At 45.9% G+C, this 23,956-nt stretch overlaps 1 protein-coding gene across 3 annotated transcripts in view; it reads right to left on the bottom strand.

Annotated features, from left to right (window-relative positions):
• The window catches only part of LOC121582171 (bone morphogenetic protein receptor type-1B-like), a 112,988-nt gene that overhangs the window by 77,341 nt on the left and 11,691 nt on the right, over nucleotides 1–23,956 (bottom strand). The window lies entirely within an intron of this gene.

The following is a 23,956-nucleotide window of genomic DNA, read 5'->3' as shown; positions in this document are numbered from 1 at the left end:
TCCACACGAGTGCAACCACAGAACACAAACATACTAACTAGTGTGTTCCAGAATATATTGTATTGTCTTGACTCAATAAATCGCCAACCGTTTCAACACGGCTCATAACACTTGCAAACTATTTGGACTGAAGGAACACACATCTGCCAGATCTGTCAACACCTCCTAACAGAGCCAATAACACAGTGTGGTGTGAGGCAGGCTGGCGGAGGGGTCAGACACAGACGGCTCACAGTGTGTATTCCCAGGATGTCTCTGGTCTGTTCTCTCCAGGTCTACACTCTAACCCAATGCCCCTGGGAAACAAAGCCTTGCAGGGCAACCTGAAACCCATGATGTCATCCTCCGAGAGAGAATGCGGGGCTACCGGCAGTCAGTGAGAAAGTGTCCCAAACCCCAAATCAACATCACACAATTACCGGGGTTAATTGTATTTAGAGTACAGCAGCTGGCTTGGATTAGGAAGCCCACTGATAAAGCAGGGGAGAAGTGCAGAGTGGGGTAAGACTTCTAACATGTGAAATGTGCATAGGAAACAGTGTGGGGAGGTGTGTGGGAAGAAACCACAGTTACTGTATGAAGTTATGGGGCCAGGAGAAGGGAGAGTGTCAGTGTTAAGGTCTGACTGAAATACCACATGTTCCATAGGCCTACTGTACCTTCAACCTTATGTATAAGTACATTTGCAGTTTTTGCTAAACTAATTTTTCTGCCAGCTTGTGTGGGCATACAGGCACACTTCTAATATTCATACAGTGCAATAGGGAGTATTCAGACCCCTTCCCTTTTTCCACATTGTTACGTTACAGCCTTATTCTAAAAAATGATTAAAAATAATAATAATCCTCATCAATCCACACACAATACCTCATATTGACAAAGCAAAAACAGGTTTTTAGACAACGGAAATATCACATTTAGATAAGTATTCAGACCCTTTACTCAGTACTTTATTGAAGCAACTTTGGCAGCGATTACAGCCTTGAGTCTTCTTGGGTATGACGCTACAAGCTTGGCACACCTGTATCTGGATGGCGAGCGTCGTTGCACAGCTATTTTCAGGTCTCTCCAGAGATGTTTGATCGGGGTCAAGTCCGGGCTCTGCCTGGGCCACTCAAGGACATTCAGAGACTTGTCCCGAAGCCACTCCTGCATTGTCTTTGCTGTGTGCTTAGGGTCATTGTCCTGTTGGAAGGTGAACCTTCGCCCCAGTCCTGAGCGCTCTGGAGCAGGTTTTCATCAAGGACCTCTCTGTACTTTGCTCCATTCATCTTTCCCTTGATCCTGACTAGTCTCCCAGTCCCTGCCGCTGAAATACATCCCCACAGCATGATGCTGCCATCACCATGCTTCACCGTAGGGATGGTGCAAGGTGTCCTCCAGATGTGACGCTTGGCATTCAGGCCAAAGCGTTCAATCTTGGTTTCATCAAACCAGAGAATCTTGTTTCTCATGGTCTGAGAGTCCTTTAGGTGCCTTTTGGATAACTCCTAGCGTGCTGTCATGTGCCTTTTACTGATTGGTGGAGTGCTGCAGAGATGGTTGTCCTTCTGGAAGGTTCTCCCATCTCCACAGAGGTACTCTGGAGCTCTATCAGAGTGACCATCGGGTTCTTGGTCACCTCCCTGACCAAGGCCCTTCGCCCCCGATTGCTCAGTTTGGCCGGGCGGCCAGCTCTAGGAAGAGTCTTGGTGTTTCCAAACTTCTTCCATTTAAGAATGATGGAGGCCACTGTGTTCTTGGGGACCTTCAATGCTGCAGAAATTTTTTCGTACCCTTCCACAGATCTGTGCCTCGACACAATCCTGTCTCGAAGCTCTACGGACAATTCCTTCAACCTCATGGCTTTTGCTCTGACATGCACTGTCAACTGTGGGACCTTATATAGACAGGTGTGTGCCTTTCCAAATCATGTCCAATCAATTGAATTTACCACAGGTGGACTCCAATCAAGTTGTAGAAATATCTCAAGGATGATCAATGAAAACAGGATGCACCTGAGCTCAATTTCGAGTCTCATAGCAAAGGGTCTGAATACTTATGTAAATAAGGTATTTCTGTTTTTTGTTTGAATACATTTGCAAACATTTCTAAAAACCTGTTTTCGCTTCGTCATTATGGGGTATGTGTGTACATTTAGGAGGATTTTTATATATTTAATCATATTTAGAATAAGGCTGTAACGTAACAAAATGTGGAAAAAGGGAAGGGGTCTGAATACTTTCCGAATGCACTGTATCTATCTATCTATCTATCTATATTTCTATACATAATTAGCCTAAACCAGCTCGTCATCATGTCAACTGTCTGCACCTCACTCAGCCTCCTCCTGACTACTTATGTTTTCTTTTATATTCGTGACATAGTTCATTCTGTTCATGTGCACACCAGGTTAATTCTTGCTTAATAACACAATGGCAGTATGACCTAACTGTTTATGAACTGACAACCCGCTGGTCATGAGTTAATTTTCCAGACTACAAAGCTATTCTGTTGAGTTGATTGAGAATCTAAGCCCATTGGGAGTGTTGGCTACCAGAGACCATTCATTTCTCTGCTCCTGCACATGTGCCTGTCTGTAGAGGAGAGAAGAGCTGGAACACACAGACGGATCAGGGTCATGGTTGTCATCAGGAGGAATCCATGATGGATCCTCTCTCCTCCCACTCAGCTATTCCTCATTTAGGACGTGGTCCTCCTTCCGCCCTGCCCTATTAATCAGCCAACCAGAGAGCAGCTGCAGGTGCCAGACCAGAAGGTGACCGTGGTGGTCATCCAGATTGACCTCTAATGAACTCTGACACTCTCGCCCCTTTTATTGCAGTACTTTTACAGCTTTATCAATTTGCTGAGAAGAGACACATACTCTTGCAGGGTGGCATCCAGGCTTGACATTGTAAAGAGCTACAATGAATCAAACATCAACGGTTACTAATGTTTGGGGACTGGCACATTGTAGTAGCTGAGCTAGTCATAAAGGGGCAATCCACAGTTGAACCAATAAAGCGTTCTCTCCACCACTGTTTCCAAAGCTGAGGGATGGGGCTGGAGAAATGTAACCACTCTCAAATGGTCCTCTGTAGCTCAATGTGGTCCTCTGTAGCTCAATTGGTAGAGCATGGTGCTTGTAACGCCAGGGTAGTGGGTTCGATCCCCGGGACCACCCATACGTAAAAATTTATGCACACATGACTGTAAGTCGCTTCGGATAAAAGTGTCTGCTAAATGGCATATTATTATTATAGACAGAGCTATGGATGCAAGGACTGACCATCCAAAATTATAGTTTTAACCATGTTTTGAGGCTATACAGTGTTTGTTTACATTTACTTTGTTTAATAACATTGGAGTAAAACAAGCTTATATTTTGGGTTCTGATTGGGTAAGAGAGTTAAACTAAGCTCATGAGGCATTTAGTTATATTCTTCAAGAATCAATGGGAATGGGCCTCCCGAGTGGCGCAGCGGTCTAAGGCATTGCATCGCAGTGCTAGAGGCATCACTACAGCTCCGGGTTCGATCTCGGGGTGTGTCGCAGCCGGCCGCGACCGGGAGACCCATGCGACGGCGCACAATTGGCCCAGCGTCGTCCAGGTTAGGGGAGGGTTTGGCCATCGCGCTCTAGCGACTCCTTGTGACGGCCGGGCGCATGCACGCTGACTTCAGGTCGCCAGCTGTACGTTGTTTCCTCCGACACATTGGTGCGGCTGGCTTCCGGGTTAAGCGAGCAGTGTGTCAAGAAGCAGTGCGGCTTGGCGGGTCGTGTTTCATGGCTCTCGACCTTCGCCTCTCCTGAGTCCGTGCGGGAGTTGCAGCGATGGGACAAGACTGTAACTACCAATTATATATCACGAAATTGGGAAGAAAAAAGGGGTAAAAAGTACAAAAAAATATACTATTATTATATTTTCTTAAAGAATCAAATCGGTACATATAATGAATTTCTATGTCCAAAAATGGATGTAGCAACTGCAGATTTAAAAGGTGAACACTGTAGATCCATATCTCTGAAATACAGTATAAAGTCCTTGTAACAATCAAACACAGACACACACACAAATACGCTCCAGCACTCCAGCCTAGCAGCCCTCTCCCCTGTCCCCCTAATCTCTGTGTGTCAGCCCTGCACCCCCTCATGGACAGAAAAGGGGGATCAAAGGCATCCCAAATCCCTCTGTGATTACCCCATGGGTCAAGTGTCAGCCCAGGAGATGAGGCGAGGCGAACAGCCCACCATCCCAGGTCCGGTCAGTAAAACAAAACATATGATACGCGTTCTCCACGCCAAACACACCACACACAGACAGACAGACAGACAACCCAGAGCAGAGCAACATACTGTACAGACAGCTGTCCTCTCACCCTGTGTCGAATGCACAAAGACAGTGGTTGATGAACTGATTAGACGCACTAAGATATCCATCAGTCTCTGAAGGGGGGGTTGAAGGATCCAGCGGTGACCCTACATCTGGGGAGATGGGTCAGTGGAGAGTCACTCCACTTGGATTACTAGAACGGATCAAACGGAGCAGTATAACTTGCGTTGTCCCTAGAACGTCTGACCACAATAGGAGTATAAAGGGAGACGGCTGGATGGGAATAGGGTTCCTGGGGAAAAATAGTGTTTCATACACACACACATACACATACCAGTGTTCACTTACAGCACATAGTGTGTGCCCATTCATATACAAACAGTGGTGATATTCCAGACCTGTTTACACAGACAGGGTAGGATCTGAGAGCAGGAATCCAGGGGGCTTTGAGCAGATTTAGGTCTGCCAGAGGATCCACCTCTACCCCCTCCATCCACCCCCTCCCTCAGGACCCCAGTGGAGGTTCAATTTTAGGGTTGAGCTCCAGTCCAATCCCCCAGGACGGTCTAGTGTAGTCTGGCTCAAGTCTCATTTGCAGTCTGCAGACGTCTTGTTACTGCTAGGCAGGCTGGCTGGTTGGCTGGCTGGCAGGCTGGTTGGCTGGCTGGTTGGCTGGCAGTGTTGGCTGGCTGGTTGGCTGGCTGGTTGGCAGGCTGGTTGGCTGGCTGGTTGGCTGGCAGTGTTGGCTGGCTGGTTGGCTGGCCTGTTGGCAGGCTGCTGAGGATGCAAACATTCCCACAGACCTCGTCCACTATTCACAGAAATGGCAGACTCTCGATCTACAACAGTATCTCTCAACTCTGGTCCTCAAGTACCCCCAACAGTACGCATTATTGTTGTAGCCACACACAAACACACCTGATTCAACCAGTCAAGTGCTTGATGAATCAAGTGTGCTTGTCCGAGGCTACAAAAACAATGTTTAGTGTTGAGGACCAGGGTTGGGAAACACTGATCTACAGTTGTCGCAATGTTAACTCAATGACCTGAGGAGTTTAAATGATTTAAATACAAGGCTAAAGTGTTTATTTAAAGTTTTAAAGTTAAAGTTTATTTAAATAAAGGGCTTTAAGGGATGGATCAAAATGTAATGGGTACCTGGCAGAAAATGGGGGAGGATCATACTTTCAATTTCAGTCAAGGGGAGGGTTTAGTGTTTCTTAAATCTAGTCCAGTGGAGGGTCATGTAATTTGTAATTGATGAAATTTCAATATTTCTCAGTGTTTTAGAATTAGTTGCTTGTTAGGCTATACACTCAGTTGCCAGTTCATAGGTACACTACCCCGTTCACAAAAATGGTTTGCTCCATGAGTCACGTGACCGTTTGGACATTAGAATGGGCAAAACAAGTGACTTAAGTGACTTTGAGCGTGGTATGATTGTCGGTGTCAGGCGCGCCGGTTCCCAGTATCTCAGAAACGGCCGGCCTGGTGTCTAGGGTTTACTGAGAATGGTGCGACAAACAAAAAACATCCAGTCAGCGGCAGTCCTGTGGGCGAAAACAGCTCGTTGATGAGAGGTCGAAGGACAATGGCAAGAATTGTGCAAGCTAACAGGTGGGCCACAAACAGGCAAATAACGGCTCAGTGCAACAGTGGTGTGCTGAACAGCATCTCAGAACGCACAACTCGTCGGTCCTTGTCACGGATTGGCTATTGCAGCAGACGACCACACCAGGTTCCACTTCTATCAGCTAAAAACAAGAAGCGGCTCCAGTGGGCATGCGATCACCAACACTGGACAATTGAAGAGTGGAAAAACATCGCCTGGTCTGACGAATCCCAGTTCCTGTTGCGTCATGCTGATGGCAGGATTTGGCGTAAGTAGCATGTGTCCATGGCCACATTCTGCCTGGTGTCAACGGTACAGACTGGTGGCGGTGGTGTAACGGTGTGGGGAATGTTTTCCTGGCACACGTTAGGTCCCTTGATACCAATTGAGCAACGTTTCCATGCCCCAAAGAATTCAGGCTGTTCAGGAGTCAAATGGGGGGTCTGAACCGGTGCTAGATGAACTGGCCACTGAGTGTATATCGATGTTTGCCCGATGCACCCCTCATCGCTGATTCTCCGCTGAGCGCGCAATACCAATTGCACCTATAGGCTATTTAGTGTGGTCTCAATCAAATGATCCATATTCTATAGGCTTTATTATAATAATAATAATAATAATAATAATAATATGCCATTTAGCAGACGCTTTTATACAAAGCGACTTACAGTCATGCGTGCATACTTTTTTTTTTTGTGTATGTCGTAGCTTTAGGCTACGAAGTGCATGCTTGGAGAAGCACATGACAAAGTTATATTTCTAAGATAGCTGCTGGGATGGTGTAAATAAAACTAGGCTGCATTACACACTCCAACCCTAAGCCCTGCTCTGCTCTCGCTGATCAAAAACTTTTGTGTGTGCTGCCTAACCAATGGCTATGCTGTGTAGGCCTACGGTGGCAGTTCAGGAGGAGAGTCAAAGGCTTCTTCCGGAAATAATTTTTGATTAGGCCTAATCTTGCACATGGACTAGCCTATAGCCTATGTTCTGTTCAGTTTGAGAAGGAGAACGCAAAGATGAGGACCGGAGGTCAACTTTGATAGCTTGCTACTACTGTAATTGATTTGATAAAAAACAGTATGTATCTTGCCAATGATGTAGGCCTATTCATCAGGGTAATTGACCTCACAATAAGCCAGATTTGAGTAACACATTGTGGTGCTGACATTTGATGCAGCAGCCGTGGAACAATCAATCGGAAATGGACAGCTCATGGTGCTGAAAGTAGGCAAAATCGAGTAGGCATAATTCATTTAAACCGTCTTCATTTCTATTAGAATTTACTAACAACAAGAGGGCTTTGTGTTGGAGCCTATTTCTTCCTATTAAGAGGTAGGCCTACCTGTTTGAGGCCCGTTCCTCCTCCACGCACCAAGCCAGGGGTGCGCGTCGTCAGTCCAGCACAACCCGTGCCTGGGTCACCGGTGCCTGGTAAGGTCCCGGTCAACTGCTCCACTACGGAGCTGAAGCTAACCGCTCCTGCTAAGTCCAGTTCAGCTCCAGCCAGCGGGGCCAGACTGGACCAGGGGCGCTATGGGGGGTTTATTGGAGGGTGGTGGGCAAGGCCGGAGCCAGAACCGCCGCCGAGGAGGTATGCCCACCCAGCCCTCCCTGTTTTGTTCAAGTTGAGGCGCGGTCGCAGTCCGCGCCTTTAGGGGGGGGTACTGTCACACCCTGGCTCTGGGACTCTATATGTTGAGCCAGGGTGTGTTCATTCTGTTGTGTTTATTTCTATGTTGGCTAGAGTGACTCCCAATCAGAGGCAACGAGTGTCAGCTGTCGTTGGTTGTCTCTGATTGGGAGCCATATTTAAATTGTCTGTTTTCCCTTTGTGTTTGTGGGTTCTTGTTCCAGTTGGTTTGGTCATTGTTACCGAGGACGTTACGAGTCGTTTGTTGTTTTGTTGATTGTTGTTTCTATTATCACTAAAGATAATAAAGTTAACCATGTTCGTTCATCACGCTGCGCCTTGGTCCTCATCTCTGTTCGACGAGCGTGACACGGGGATTGAACCCACTACCCTGGCGTTACAAGTGCCATGCTCTACCAATTAAGCTACAGAGGACCACTTATTACACAATTAATTAATTAATTACACAATTAATTATTTACACAATTAGGCTATAGGCTGCTATATCCATAGATTTGTTGGTCAATTCCTCCACCCACCACGCACTCTTTAAATAGCCTAGCCTACCTCCATGTTAGTGAAGGGCTGTTCAGTTAAAATCAAGACTCGAATTGAGGGGGTATGAGAGGATATGCCATAGGCCTACCTTTTGTTAAAGAAAATGGCAAAAAGCACACGCCTACCCCTTGTTAGCTTAAGATTTTGAAGAAAATAAAACTGATCAAATTGTATAAAATGATCTATAACAGCGCTTTGGTCTGTGATGCTTTATGCTAGAAAATAAAATAGTCGTGACTCCGGTGCATATGGGGATATAATTTGTTTCCTTGACATTCAGATGCTGAGCTACAACCTTCTATAGCCGAGGAGACAAAAAATGTACTTTGCTTGGTAAGTAATCTAATTCTGTCACTATCAACTGAGTAAACTATTCAATAGAAGATGTTTAAACACAGACACCAGGGTTGTCAGGTGTAGATAACATTTCTAGACCAATGACCTCTCAAAACCTGCCCACAAGCCCTGAAACCTGCCCAAAAAATGTTTTACGCAGCAAGAGAAGAGTTGCCAAATGTATCCAATAAACCCTTTTTCTATAACGTTATCGAGTGAATTAAGAAGGAATATCGACGTAATTTGTAACGACGTAGGCTAAGAAGCAAAATTCGGTTCAAAATAATAATTATTGTGAGCTTAAGAACATGTCGCAAGAGAAAGGTAATTCGCCAGATCATTTTCCATCAATGGATGTCGATTTAACTTGTTTCGACTGCTATGATTAAGCAATAAGGCCAGAGGAGGTGTGGTATACGGCCCATAGCCGTGGTATATTTGCCATATACCACAAACCCCTGATGTGCCTTATTGCTATTATTAACTGGTTACCAACGTAATTAGAAAAAAATATAACACCCGTGACATGGTCTGATATACCAAGGCTTTAAACCAATCAGCATTCAGGGCTCAAACCACCCAGTTTATAACTGTAAATAGTTTGCGCATGTGCATAACTATAGATAAATCCGACAGGAGAGTTTGAGTGATGAAAGTTGGACAGAGGATCTCGAAAGCTCTGTGCAAGAAACACTTGGACGAACTTCAAAAAACTAATGTTTGGTTATTTTCTGGCAATTGTGCTGTTATTATGTGCCAGATGTTAAAACTACAAACCGTTATAAATGGGCTATTTGCGAGATTGACTTATTTCAATAGGCATTGGCTACTGACTAAAATCTAGGTTTATAATTGCAATTCAACTTTGCCATGTTTTGCTGAGCTAGATGCAGGTAGCCTATAGCCCCTGATAAGCCAACATCTCATTTCAGTGAAAAGTCCACAATGAAACTGAAATTAAATGTGGAGAATGATACATTTGCGATAGAGCTGTGACCATGATCACAATTGATAACTTCCAATTTAATTAACTAAACATGACCGTTAATAATTGCATAATAACACAAGGCTACAACAAAAAACTGAAGTTATAGGCTTTATTAAATCCATTTGCCAGCTCCAGGTAGGCTACACAAGTGGCACAAATTGATTTGCAATGACTCCTGTGATATCGTCATTTCAACATATTTATTGTATCAAATGGTAGGCTACAGAAATGTCATGCTGGTCGCTGTGCAATTTTGAAGTAGCCCAAAAACCCGCAACCTGCGACCAATACATTTTCACCTGCGACATCTTTTTCAAAGTAGCCAAAATTGGTTGGAAAACCGCGGACATGGCAACCCTGCTTGTGACCTTCTCTTGTTGGGTTAAGCCACGGAAGAAGAGTAGCCAGCAGTTAAAGCTTACATTTTTCTGCGTCGGTAGGCCTACTCTGTCTGGGGTGGAAAGGAAGGCCTAACTTTTGAAAGTACCATGCTCAGATTCCTAATGATGTCTCAGATTGAATTATTTGCAAACAGGTACAGTTTCAGTCCATCCTGTAATTTCAGTCATTTGTGTGGTATTAAAAAAGTCTCAATGACGTAGAATTGCATGAAATTTTTATAAAAGGCATTTTTTTATTGGATCTGCGAATACGCTTAATAGATTCATGCAATGTTTTTACTATAAAGGAGATCTTTCCACCCCTACTCTTGTCCACGGTGGTCTATGAACCCACGACCTTCTGGCCCGCAGCCCAGTGCGCTATCAAAATTCCTGCGTTGCCATGTAATGCTTACAAGACGAAGAACAGTTTTCTAAAACTGCATATCTAAGGCTCTGGTCTGTCCAAGAAGTGAGGGTAAACAGTAGACATGTTTTCTGCTGTTCACTTTGTTTTAGTTATTATTTTGGGTATATAGGTGAGGGTCACTTTTTCTTCAAGCGTTCAGGGAGGGTTTAGGTAAAATATATTTTGCTGAAGGAAGGGCCATCCATTTTCATTTCAGAGAGGTCCGATTTTCTCCATGTAACCCTTATTATGAATAACGTTCACTCCCTAAGGTTGTTAAAAAGCTGCTTCAGTCCATCTTTGGGTTTGGACCTGAAGAGAACCATGGTCATCCGATCCAGCGGTCATCCATTAGTCCAACAGCCCCCACCCAAAACATGATGGAACCATGTCTAAACATTTACATTTACATTTTAGTCATTTAGCAGACGCTCTTATCCAGAGCGACTTACAGGAGCAATTAGGGTTAAGTGCCTTGCTCAAGGGCACATCGACAGATTTTTCACCTAGTTGGCTCGGGGATTAGAACCAGCGACCTTTCGGTTACTGGCACAACGCTCTTACCCACTAAGCTACCTGCCGCCCCTAAAGGTACCAACCACACTAGTATACTCCTTCCCCAAGCCCAGAATAACACCACCGCCCAACGCCCACACACCCAACCTACAGAGGGTTAGGCAGCACAGCACTCCCCCTCTCCACCACCCACACCCCAGCCCTGTCACCAGTGACTGACACCTTACAGCCTATGATTGATGACCATGTTGATGTAGCGCGCTGCAGTTTTCTGATGCTGACACATGTTGGCCGTCAGACATGAGAGGAGCGAGAGCGAGAGAGAGAGAGAGAGAGAGAGAGAGAGAGAGAGAGAGAGGAAGAGAGAAAGAGAGAGGGAGCGAGAGAGAGAGAGAGGGAGCGAGAGAGAGAGAGAGAGAGAGAGAGAAAGCGAGGGAGAGTTTTCACTGCTGTATTTAGTTAACATGGTTCTTATTATTTCTACGTTGTTTAAAGTCTGACCAGCCCAGCTGCTGCTCAGGGGTGTGGGGAGTGTGCGTGCGCGTGCGTGCACATATATGTGCGGTAGTGTGTGTGTGTGTGTGTTCGAGTGTACGCGTGTGTGCATGCATATGTGGGGAGTGGTTTTTTCCATGCTCTCAGTTGTCCAGGTATGTGTAATGAAATCGCCGGGCTTGTTTTGAAAACCCTGGGAGTTCCACTCATTTTCACGAGGCTTTTCTGTGGACCTCAGGCCCGGCCTACTCTCCTCTGTCTCTCCTCCTCACCCAGACCTGGGCCCAAGGAGCTGTCCAGCCCAGCTCATTTACTGCTTAATTTCAAAAGTTAAACAAACACAAGCCTCAAAGATAAAAGAACACCCACCATCCTGTGCTCTGTGTCACACTGAGAAAACCCCTGTTACTTCAACACCCCGAGTGGGAAGAAACATCACAGAGAGTGAATGACATTGGTTTGCAGACACATCTAAAAGGTAATACTGTGTGTGTGTGTTTTATGCCACTCAGGGTTGGCATAAAAACAGGCTGCCCATGGAATGCTGTTAACTTCATCCTAGCCATCAACCAGTGGCTGAAATGGCTATGCCAGTGTGCCCCAGCCCATGTGCTGTCACCGAACCCAGTACAGGGGTATGCTGATGACTTTCAGATCTCCTCCAGAAAGGAGCATGCTATCAAAGACATGCTCTTTCGCACAGATTACTTTTTGAAATGGCCTGGGCTGGAAGTGAAAGCCACAAAATATGCAGTGTTCTATGAAAGACTGACTCACCTGCTGAACATGATCAACAGTGACGATGTGACAATTAGGGAGTTCGGAACGGGTCTCTATATTTAAAAAAATGTATTTATGAATATCGAGTTCGGGTTGGAAAGGTCCATTTCGTGAAGACCTCTAGGAGGAAGGTCCCACTGGACACAGACACTGAGGACAACTTCCTGGGCTTCAGGAGGAAGGACAATGGAAAACTGGACACTCGTGCTGCAGGTTTTGGAGTCTAGCCAGACCTCAATGACCTGTGAAACCGTACTGGAGTGGAGCTCAGATGGACACGGACGGACACGTGAACTGAACCAGTGACTGCCTCTGATGCAGTTGTGGTAGACCCCTGTGTTGTCGTGGCGGCTTCTGTCACCCATGATGGAACATCCCATCCTACATCCAGGATAACACTCCTCGGTATCAGACGGACGCAGCTACTGCAGCACTGGACTGGCCTGAGGCTGCAGGGGAAACTCACTGCTTTGGACTTTGCTGACAACTCTGTCTCCCATTCCATGTACCAGAATGCTGCCATTGGCCAGGACATTCTCCCCTTTACTGTTAAGGCGAGGCTGCAAGTTCTAGCAACAAAATACAACCTAGCACTCTGGTACCCTGCAAACCATGATCCGTTCCGTGTTTTAAAGCCTGAATTAAATGTAACAGAGTTAATGGTTGCCGTTCATACAAATACTTGTATATTGCTAGACATGACCGCCTTGTCGACCTGGTAGCTACTGAGGTGAGACAGGGGGTCTCACCAACAGCACACATAAACAAACATTCTCTTGTCAGACAGCCTGGTTTGATGTTGATGATCATGTGTTTTCTTGTATACCTAATAAGCGAGATATTGTTGTTGTGGGGGGAGGCCAAAGGGAAGTGCTGATTTTGGAAGTGGGCTACTCATTCAATTCATACATCAAGCAGGCCTTTTCTGATAAGCTCCTTAAATACCTTTTTTTTTACTGCTTGGACACCCTGGGATACAGATGCAAGTTGGTGGCATTGATATTTGGCTGTCTGGGCCACGTACCTATGCTTACAGTACGTAGCCTTCAGATTGCAGGCCTGCCTAAGAGTAGAGCAAAACAACTGTCTAGGTCAGTGGTCACCAACCCTTTCTGAGTCAAGATCACTTTCTGAGTCAAAATGCAAGCAGAGATCTACCTCTCAGATTAAAAAATAAAAAACATGACTTAAAAACATAAGCCTTTGCAACATCAACCAATTAAAAACAGTTATGTAGAAATGAGGTTTGTGCAGTAGGCTATATGCCCAATACATTATCACTGCATATTGGCTATGCTTGAATTGCCCTGCCAAAGTTGCTCTTCTCAGACTATTTTTAAATATATATATATATTTTTTTAATTGGTATATGATCACACTGCTAATAGATCATTTCAAATCAAATCAAATTGTATTTGTCACATGCACCGAATACAACAGGTGTAGTAGACGTTACTGTGAAATGCTTACGATCCCTTAACCAACAATGCAATTTTAAGAAAAATAGATAATAAACAGCGAGTAGCAGCAGCGTAAAAAAGGGGGTGTCAATGCAAATAGTCCGGATAGCCATTTGATTAGCTGTTCAGCAGTCTTATGGCTTGGGGGTAGAAGCTGTTAAGAAGCCTTTTGGACCTAGACTTGGCGCTCTGGTACCGCTTGCCGTGCGGTAGCAGAGAGAACCGTCCATGACTAGGGTGGTTGGAGTCTTTGGCAATTTTTAGGGCCTTCCTCCGACACCGCCTGGTATAGAGGTCCTGGATGGCAGGAAGCTTGGCCCCGGTGATGTACTGGGCCGTACGCACTACCCTCTGTAGCGCCTTGCGGTCGGAGGCTGAGCAGTTGCCACACCAGGCGGTGATGCAACCAGCAAGGATGCTCTTGATGGTTTTTAGGACCTGTGGACCCATTCCAAATCCTTTCAGTCTCCTGAGGGGGAATAGGCGTTGTCGTGCCCTCTTCATGACAGTCTTGGTGTGTTTGGACCATGATAGTTTGTTGCTCTCAACCTGCTCCACTACAGCCACGTCGATGAGAATGTAAGCATGCTCGGCCCTCCTTTTCCTGTCATCAACGATCATCTCCTTTGTCTTGATCACGTTGAGGGAGAGATTGTTGTCCTAGCACCACACTGCCAGGTCTCTGACCTCCTCCCTATAGGCTGTGTCGGTGATCAGGCCTACCACCGTTCTGTCGTCTGCAAACTTAATGATGGTGTTGGAGTCGTGCTTGGCCATGCAGTCATGGGTGAACAGGGAGTACAGGAGGGGACTAAGCACACACCCTTGAGGGGCCCCCATGTTGAGGGTCAGCATAGCAGATGTGTTGTTGCCTACCCTTAACACCTGGGGGCGGCTCGTCAGGAAGTCGGGAGGTGTATAGTCCCAGGGTCCTTAGCTTAGTGAAGAGCTTTGAGGGCACTATGGTGTTGAACGCTGAGCTGTAGTCAATGAACAGCATTCTCATATAGGTGTTCCTTTTGTCCAGGTGGGAAAGGGCAGTGTGGAGTGCAATAGAGATTGCGTCATCTGTGGATCTGTTGGGGCGGTATGCAAATTAGAGTGGGTCTAGGGTTTCTGGGATGATGGTGCTACAGACGTGAGTGCTACGGGTCGGTAGTCATTTAGGCAGGTTACCTTGGTGTTACCTCTGCTTGAAACATGTAGGTATTACAGACTCGGTCAGGGACAGGTTGAAAATGTCAGTGAAGACACTTTCCAGTTGGTCAGTGCATGCTTGGAGTACACGTCCTGGTAATCCGTCTGGCCCTGCGGCCTTGTGAATATTGACCTGTTTAAAGGTCTTACTCACATCGGATACAGAGAGCGTGATCACACAGTCGTCCGGAACAGCTAGTTCTCTCATGCATGCTTCAGTGTTGCTTGTTTCGAAGCGCGCATAGAAGGAATTTAGCTTGTCTGGTAGGCTTGTGTCACTGGGCAGCTCGCGGCTGGGCTTCCCTTTGTAGTCCGTAATAGTTTGCAAGCCCTGCCACATCCGACGAGCGTCTGAGCCGGTGTAGTAGGATTCAATCTTAGTCCTGTATTGACGCTTTGCCTGTTTGATGGTTTGTCGGAGGGCATAGTGGGATTTCTTATAAGCGTCCGGGTTAGAGTCCCGCTCCTTGAAAGCGGCAGCTCTACCCTTTAGCTCAGTGCGGATGTTGCCTGTAATTCATGGCTTCTGGTTGGGGTATGTACGTACGGTCACTGTGGGGACGACGTCATCGATGCACTTATTGATGAAGCCGGTAACTGATGTGGTATACTCCTCAATGCCATCGGATTAATCCCGGAACATATTCCAGTCAGTGCTAGCAAAACAGTCCTGTAGCTTAACATCTGCGTCATTTGACCACTTCCGTATTGAGGGAGTCACTGGTACTTCCTGCTTTAGTTTTTGCTTGTAAGCAGGAATCAGGAGGATAGAATTATGGTTAGATAGATGGAGGGCGAGGGAGGGCTTTGTACGCGTCTCTTTGTGTGGAGTAAAGGTGGTCTAGACTTTTTTTCCCCTCTGGTTGCACATGTAACATGCTGGTAGAAATGAGGTAAAACGGATTTAAGTTTCCCTGCATTAAAGTTCCCTTCCAATAGGAGCGCTGCCTCTAGATGTGCATTTTCTTGTTATACAGCTTGTTGAGTGCAGTCTTAATGCCAGCGTCGGTTTGTGGTGGTAAATAGACAGCTATGAAAAATATGAATGAAAACTCTCTCTGTAAATAGTGTGGGCTACAGCTTATCAGGAGATACTGTACCTCAGGCAACCTCGAGCCTTCCTTAATATTAGATTTTGCGCACCAGCTGTTATTGACAAATAGACAGAGAGCGCCACCCCTTGTCTTACCGGAGGCAGCTGTTCTGTCTTGCCGATGCACGGAAAACCCAGCCAACTGTATATTATCCATGTCGTCGTTCAGCCACGACTCTGTGAAACATAAGATATTACAGTTTTTTATGTCCCATTGGTAGGATAGTCTTGAACGGAGCTCATCCAGTTTATTCTCCAATGATTGCACGTTGGCCAATAGGACGGATGGTAGAGGCGGGTTACCCACTCGCCAATGAATTCTCACAAGGCACCCGGACCTGTGTCCCCTGTATCGGCGTCTCTTCTTCATGCGAATGACGGGGATTTGGGGCCTGGTCCGGTATCAGCAGTAAATCCTTTGCATCCGACTAGTTAAAGAAAATATCCAGTTCGAGGTGAGTAATCGCTGTTCTGATATCCAGAAGCGCTTTTCGGTCATAAGACACGGTGGCAGAAACATTCTGTTACAAACAACGCGAAAAAACACACAAAATAGCACAATTGGTTAGGAGCCCGTAAAACGGCAGACATCTCCTCCAGCGCCATTGGTTGTTGTATTACTTGTGAGGCCCAGCTGAGTGAGCATAATAATTTTAATTTTTTACTGGACTGATGGCCTGCATCTGGTGGTCAGCTTAAGGGAGGGAGGAAGCAGCGGTGAGGCTACCTATCACCTGACTCACCATCCGTCCGCTCTCCCACCGCAGAGAAAACGGGACAGTCCAGCCGATGGCGAAACTCAAGTCGCAATGCATTGTTTCTGCCTCATGCACCAATTCATGTTGTTACTCCTATGACCAGAGAAAGTGAAATATTCCTCGATATTCAAAAAGACAAGCCGCTAATGATAACTACGTAAGCTTATCGGAACACCTTGCTATACTCATTCATTGCAGCTGCAGTGCCGGTTATAGTGTGAGTATGTGCATTATGTGGCTTATAAACGTGTTGACAGTGCTGAATAACAACAAACGTGAACAAACAGCAGCTCTTTGCTGTATTCTTTGAGTCTCTCTCTAGTCATGGTCTTCAAAGTTTTGAATTCTCACAGTATCAACTTTGCTGTGCGTTCGAGGTTTCTTTTTACAGTCTATGGCTCGAGGAAACTGTGCAGACACAGTGATCTGAGCTATCTGATTGGCCAGCGGTAGGCCTATAGGTGCCTTGATTTGCTCACTGGGCCTGCTGGGTAGGCAGAGTTCTACCTTCAGACACATGAAATCGTTAAAAATGGGAACACTTTGCTTTCCCGGTGCTAGGGCTGCTGAATCAATAGCACCTATCGTCAACAGTGCGAAACAAATGAAAAAAATAGGAACTCAAGGCTTCATCGTTGGGTTTTTTACAGAAATGTTTGGTGATCGACTAGGAATGCCTTGGAGATCAACCAGTCGATCATGAGCGACCGGATGGTGACCACTGGTCTAGGTACTGCTCTGTTTAAGGCATAATGGGCAGCCTAGCTGTGTGAAGGAGAAGCTACTACTCTGTTTAAGGCGTTATGGGCAGCCTAGCTGTGTGAAGGAGAAGCTACTACTCTGTTTAAGGCGTTATGGGCAGCCTAGCTCTGTGGAGGAGAAGCTACTGCTCTGTTTCAGCTGTTATGGGCAGCCTAGCTGTGTGGAGGAGAAGCTACTGCTCTGTTTCAGCTGTTATGGGCAGACTAGCTCTGTGGAGGAGAAGCTACTGCTCTGTTTCAGCTGTTATGGGCAGCCTAGCTGTGTGGAGGAGAAGCTACTGCTCTGTTTCAGCTGTTATGGGCAGCCTAGCTGTGTGGAGGAGAAGCTACTGCTCTGTTTCAGCTGTTTTGGGCAGCCTAGCTCTGTGGAGGAGAAGCTACTGCTCTGTTTCAGCTGTTATGGGCAGCCTAGCTGTGTGGAGGAGAAGCTACTGCTCTGTTTCAGCTGTTATGGACAGCTTAACTGTGTGAAGGAGAAGCTACTGCTCTGTTTAAGGCGTTATGGGCAGCCTAGCTGTGTGGAGGAGTAGCTACTGCTCTGTTTAAGGCGTTATGGGCAGCCTAGCTGTGTGGAGGAGAAGCTACTGCTCTGTTTCAGCTGTTATGGGCAGCCTAGCTGTGTGGAGGAGAAGCTACTGCTCTGTTTCAGCTGTTATGGGCAGACTAGCTGTGTGGAGGAGAAGCTACTGCTCTGTTTAAGGCGTTATGGGCAGCCTAGCTGTGTGGAGGAGAAGCTACTGCTCTGTTTAAGGCGTTATGGGCAGCCTAGCTGTGTGGAGGAGGTGTTTTTTCTTTCCTTAAGTGTCCTTGCATCAACAACCTTTGAATTGTTTGAATCCTTTATGATGTAATGTGATTTGTGGATTCAAATAAAGTATTTAAAGTGTGTGTGTGTGTGTGTGTGTGTGTGTGTGTGTGTGTGCATGTGTGTGTGCATGTTCTTTCTTGTGTCCAGCTCAAATGAGAATGAGGAAACCAATAAAGCCACAAAATATTGGCCCTGTGAAACAAAAGCAGCTTATCCTTCAATTTCCTGCCAGCGAGACTCCCAGGCCCAGCACTGAGACGCTCATTAATTGAAGTTGATCTTTAAGGAAAGTACAAGAGGACTACTGTACTCGACTGCAGCAGCACAGCTCTGCTGCTGGAGCCACAGAACACAGGTGGAGGGAGAGGGAGAGGGAGAGGGGAGAGGGGAGAGGGGAGAGGGGAGAGGAGCGGAGTAGAGCAGCTGTTCACACACTCCCCTTCCTCACAGCTCAGCCTCCTTGGTTTATAGAAATGCAGCAAAAAGTTACGTTCCCAGATTAGTGTTTTACGTTCTCTGAACAGGTGGGATACGGTATTGGTGCGGGACTGTTCTGTTCAGCTGTTGTGAGGAGACTAGGGTGGCTGCTGTGATGTTAATGTGTGGTAATGTGGTAATGATAACACTCTGTGGTAATGCGGTAATTATAACGCTGTGTGGTAATGCAGTAATGATAACACAGTGTGGTAAGTATTTAAAAAATGTAGGCACTCACTAACTGTAAGTCGCTCTGGATAAGAGCGTCTCCTAAATTACTAAAATGTAAATGTAAATGTAATGGGGCAATGATAACACTTCAACAGGTGACCATAACAGTGACATCTAAGAGATCAAGATCATGACTTACTTATACTGAACAAAAATATAAACGCAAAATGCAACAATTTTAACAATTTACAGTTCATATAAGGAAATCAGTCAATTTAAATACATTCATTTGGCCCTAATCTATGGATTTCACATTACTGGGCAGGGGCGCAGCCATGGGTGGGCCTGGGAGGGCATAGGCCCACCCACTTGGGAGCAAGGCCCAGCCAATCAGAATGTGTTTTTCCCACAAAAGGGCTTTACCACAGACAGAAATACTCCTCAGTATCATCAGCTGTCTGGGTGGCTGGTCCCAGATGATTCCGCAGGTGAAGAAGCCAGATGTGGAGGTCCTGGGCTGGCGTGGTTACACATGGTCGGCGGTTGTGAGGCCAGTTGGACATACTGCCAAATTCACTAAAACAACGTTGGAGGAGGCTTATGGTAGAGAAATGAACATTCAATTCTCTGGCAACAGCTCTGGTGGACATTCTTGCAGTCAGCTTGCCAATTGCACGCTCCCTCAACACTTGAGACATCTGTGGCATTGTGTTGTGTGACAAAACTGTACATTTTAGAGTGGCCTTTTATTGTCCACAGCACAAGGTGCACCTGTGTAATGATCATGCTGTTTAATCAGCTTCTTGATATGCCACACTTGTCAGGTGGATAGATTATCTTGGCAAAGGAGAAATGCTCACTAACAGGGATGTAAACAAATTTGTGAAAAACATTTGAGAGAAAAAAGCTTTTTGTGCGTATGAAACATTTCTGGGATCTTTTATTTCAGCTCATGAAACATTGGATCAACACTTTACATGTTGCGTTTATATTTTTGTTCAGTATAGTTACTTAGAGCCATCTGTAGACATACATAGTATTATACGTAGCCATGTCTGAGTAATGAACAGCTGTATATAGGCCTGACACACCTGTAACAACAGTCCAGTCTGTTGCAGAATAGCTGCTACTCTCCATATGTAACCTGATACCTTCTATACTATACCTAGGCACTCAAGACTCATCAGAGAAGGCAGACTCATTCCAGCAGTCAGACAGACAGAGAGCGAGAGAGAGCGAGAGAGAGAGAGAGAGAGAGAGAGAGAGAGCGAGAGAGAGAGAGCGAGAGAGAGAGAGAGAGAGAGAGCGAGAGAGAGAGAGAGATGGAGAACGGAGGCACACTGTTACAGCTGGACAGAGGATTAGTAGAAACATAGTAGAATAAGTCAACAATGAGAATCAATCAAATCAATCAATCAATCAAATTTGATTTATAAAGCCCTTTTTACATCAGCAGATGTCACAAAGTGCTATACAGAAACCCAGCATAAAACCTCAAACAGCAAGCAATGCAAATGTAGAAGCAAGGTGGCTAGGAAAAACTCCCTAGAAAGGGGGGAATGAGACACGAAAGAAAGAGAGAAAGAGAGAGAAAATGAGAAGCATTGCTCTTTCGTTAGTCCGTCAGGCTGATCTCTGTTCCAGGAATATGATTAGGGATTATTCTGTTATTTTAATAAATATCTGTGAAGCTTTATACCCTCCTCTCCCCTTCAGCCTTGGCAAACACCTCGGAGAGAGAGAGGGAGAGAGAGAGAACTAGAGAGAAAAAGAGAGATAATTATAGAGCGAGGCGAGAACGAGAGACCGAAAATAGAAATGTAGGAGAAAGACAGCCTCCATGGTCATTGAGGCTCAAAAAGACATGGAACTCCAGATAAATAGCCATGCCACCTCAAGCCTGTCTGTTGGGGCAAGCTTCCCCACCACCACCACTGTCACTCCCAGGAAGATCAGTCTCTCTGGGGACGACAGCTAGCCGGCCACATGACCCAAGCCTATCTTTAACAAAAGCTAGTGTGACTTTTAAAAGCTTGTTAATGACTATCTGTCCTCATAGAAGAGTTATAGGCAGAGAGTCCAGCTCACAGACAGGACCAGCTGCACAGAGACAAACTACAGTACAGGTGAATTAGTCAGATGCTGAAATTGGTCTAACATTTGATACCACAGAAAGGGATATTAGGAGAATGTCCTGGGTTTGACAGTGATGGTGTTATTTTTACATTTACATTTATGTCATTTAGCAGACGCTCTTATCCAGAGCGACTTACAAATAGGTGCATTCACCTTATAGCCAGTGGGATAACCACTTTACACTTTTTTTTTTGTTTTTTTTTTTGGGGGTAGAAGGATTACTTTATCCTATCCAAGGTATTCCTTAAAGAGGTGGGGTTTCAAATGTCTCCGGAAGGTGGTGAGTGACTCCGCTGTCCTGGCGTCGTGAGGGAGCTTGTTCCACCATTGGGGTGCCAGAGCAGCGAACAGTTTTGACTGGGCTGAGCGGGAACTATGCTTCCGCAGAGGTAGGGAAGCCAGCAGGCCAGAGGTGGATGAACGCAGTGCCCTCGTTTGGGTGTAGGGACTGATCAGAGCCTGAAGGTACGGAGGTGCCGTTCCCCTCACAGCTCCGTAGGCAAGCACCATGGTCTTGTAGCAGATGCGAGCTTCAACTGGAAGCCAGTGGAGTGTGCGGAGGAGTGGGGTGACATGAGAGAACATGGGGGTGGGGGTTCGTTGCAACTACACTCCAAGACATAGTCAGGAATGGAGGACACACTCCTGGGACGTTGACGGCACGAGGCCGACGTCATTTATTTTGGCTGGCTCTAATCCTGCGATGTGTGCTCAAACCTGCCAGGCATTCTACCACTGTGCTGCCTGTGTAACCTGTGTGTGTGTTTGTTTGTGTGTGTTTGTTTGTGTGTGTCTGCGTGCATTTGTGTTCCCATGTGTCACTCCACTATTAATACTCAAATTTGCTGATCGAAAGGGAAACTGCCTGGCTGCACATTTTCCATCACCGTTTCCAAATATAGCGCAGTGCTAGTACACTGACTGACTGTGAGCCATTGTTGAGAGTCCAGAGTGAAGTGGAATGTGGCGCTGCCTGCCACCAGAACACCTGACTACACACACTCCACTGGCTCACCTGAGGATCTCAACAAAACACAACACAGATTATCTAAACTATATATGCATCAATGCAGTCAATCTCTATCAGGTGTATGTTTCACACTGTTTTTAGGGTGTATTACAATTTCTAAATAACATCCATTAGATTCATCTATCTGTGACTGTTTCATTCTGTATTGTTTTTCACCAGGATGTTAGTTAAACTGTAATTAAGAGATTACTCAGAGCAGCCAAGGACAAGAGAGAGGGTGGACCCCAGATAGCATCTATGCAAAGGCAGCTCTGTGCCCTCTCCTCTCTGGGTGGCCTACAGCTCAGTAGAGGGGGTAGAGGCCGAGGGCTCGGCATGCAAAGCTTTGATATCATCACATTTCCATGCAGACAACCGTGGCCAGTCCAGGTACGGCTCAGATCGCCCTCTGCCCTGTATGTATGTAAAAAGCACACGTGAAATCCATTTGAATCTGTCATCAAAAACGGAGGGGTTTGGCAGGCGAATAACGTGAGCAGGAGAGAAATAGATTTCATCTGTTTTCCCCCTCTCTCCTTGCAGTCAGAATGGCACTTGCTGTCAAAAGCAGTTAGCGGACGAGCGTGGGGGTTCGTTGCAACTACACTCCAAGACATAGTCAGGAATTCAGAACAAAGTCGCTCAGACTGTATTGGTTCTTCAAAGGACATTCAACATAATATGTGATGGATGTGTTTTCAGAGTGGTGAAATCAATTGGAACTAAAAACCCTCACAGTCCAGATTTGAAGAAATGTGGGCCATTTAAATCTCTTGGTGTGTTTATGCATGTGGTTATGAGGGTGGGAGGGTTTGGGGTGTTCCAAAAGAGAGTCAGGTCTTAAAACAGGATGCAAAGCTTAAGGAACATTTCGAAACCCACATGCCAGTGTAATTACTATTAAATAACAGTACAGTATTAGTTTCAAGTTTCAACGTTTATTTGTCACATGCACAGGATACAGCAGGTGTAAACAGTACAGTGAAATGCTTACTTGCGAGCTCTTTCCCAACAATGCAGTATTCAAGGAAATAATATAAAGTAAGAAAAACTAACGAAACATGCAGGAAAAAGAGACGCGGGAATGCAAGCTATACACAGGCTCAGTCCCAGTACCATAATTACAGAGCCGAGTCAGTAGAGCCGAGTCAGTAGAGCCGAGTCAGTAGAGCCGAGTCAGTAGAGCCGAGTCAGTAGAGCCGAGTCAGTAGAGCCGAGTCAGTAGAGCCGAGTCAGTAGAGCCGAGTCAGTAGAGCCGAGTCAGTAGAGCTGAGTCAGTAGACCACTAAACCAACAGAATGAGCAGGGCTACCTGTTAGATCTCCCATTGCACTTTAAACAGGTGTCATCATGTAGGGTGGTCTGTCTGTCTCAGCTGTTCTACCATGCACTGCTTTAATAACCCACTGAGTTACAGCCTATAAACACAGACCAACATCCTGGTTGCTACCGGTCTGCCTGAGTTTGGTGTGTGTGTGTACGTGCATGTACAATACAGTAATGTTTTCTATATAGAGGATGCAAACGCAATTCAATTCAATCAATCTCAATGTGACTACTCTCAGTCTCTTTCTCCCTCAGACACAGCTGTTTCTTATTTGTCAGGATCCAGCCGCAGAGAGAGATACAGTGTGAACTTTAACACATAGATTATTGACATTCTTTAACGGGTGTGAGTTACTCTCCATCCAAACCAGTGCTCCACTACTACAATCCTCTCCTATTTCCGGACACGAGGTCACTGTTATAGTCTACATCCACAGCCTCTCACCAATACAAGCAGCTATTGTCTTCTGTGGAGGGGACTCTTCACTGACTTCAAATCAGATCCTGACTGTTGGAGCAGTGTCAGAGTGTTGTCATAAAATTGTGTTATTTATGACGGGTCCTGTAGTGGCAAGTCTCACTGCTTAATGGTTAAGGAATGCTAATTAAAGTCTACAGCAGCAACTCTCTGACACAGTGTGGAAATCAAGGAGAGAGAACATACTGTATTGTGTTAGAATCGCTTTATATTGAATGATCACACTCAATGTTGTGTGGCCTTCACACGTTCCGTTCTGTTCA

This window comes from Coregonus clupeaformis, chromosome 15 (genome assembly GCF_020615455.1).
Source record: "Coregonus clupeaformis isolate EN_2021a chromosome 15, ASM2061545v1, whole genome shotgun sequence".
Classification (NCBI taxonomy): domain Eukaryota; kingdom Metazoa; phylum Chordata; class Actinopteri; order Salmoniformes; family Salmonidae; genus Coregonus; species Coregonus clupeaformis.
Note: the sequence above shows the minus strand (reverse complement) of the source record. Positions and strands in the feature narration are given on the sequence as shown.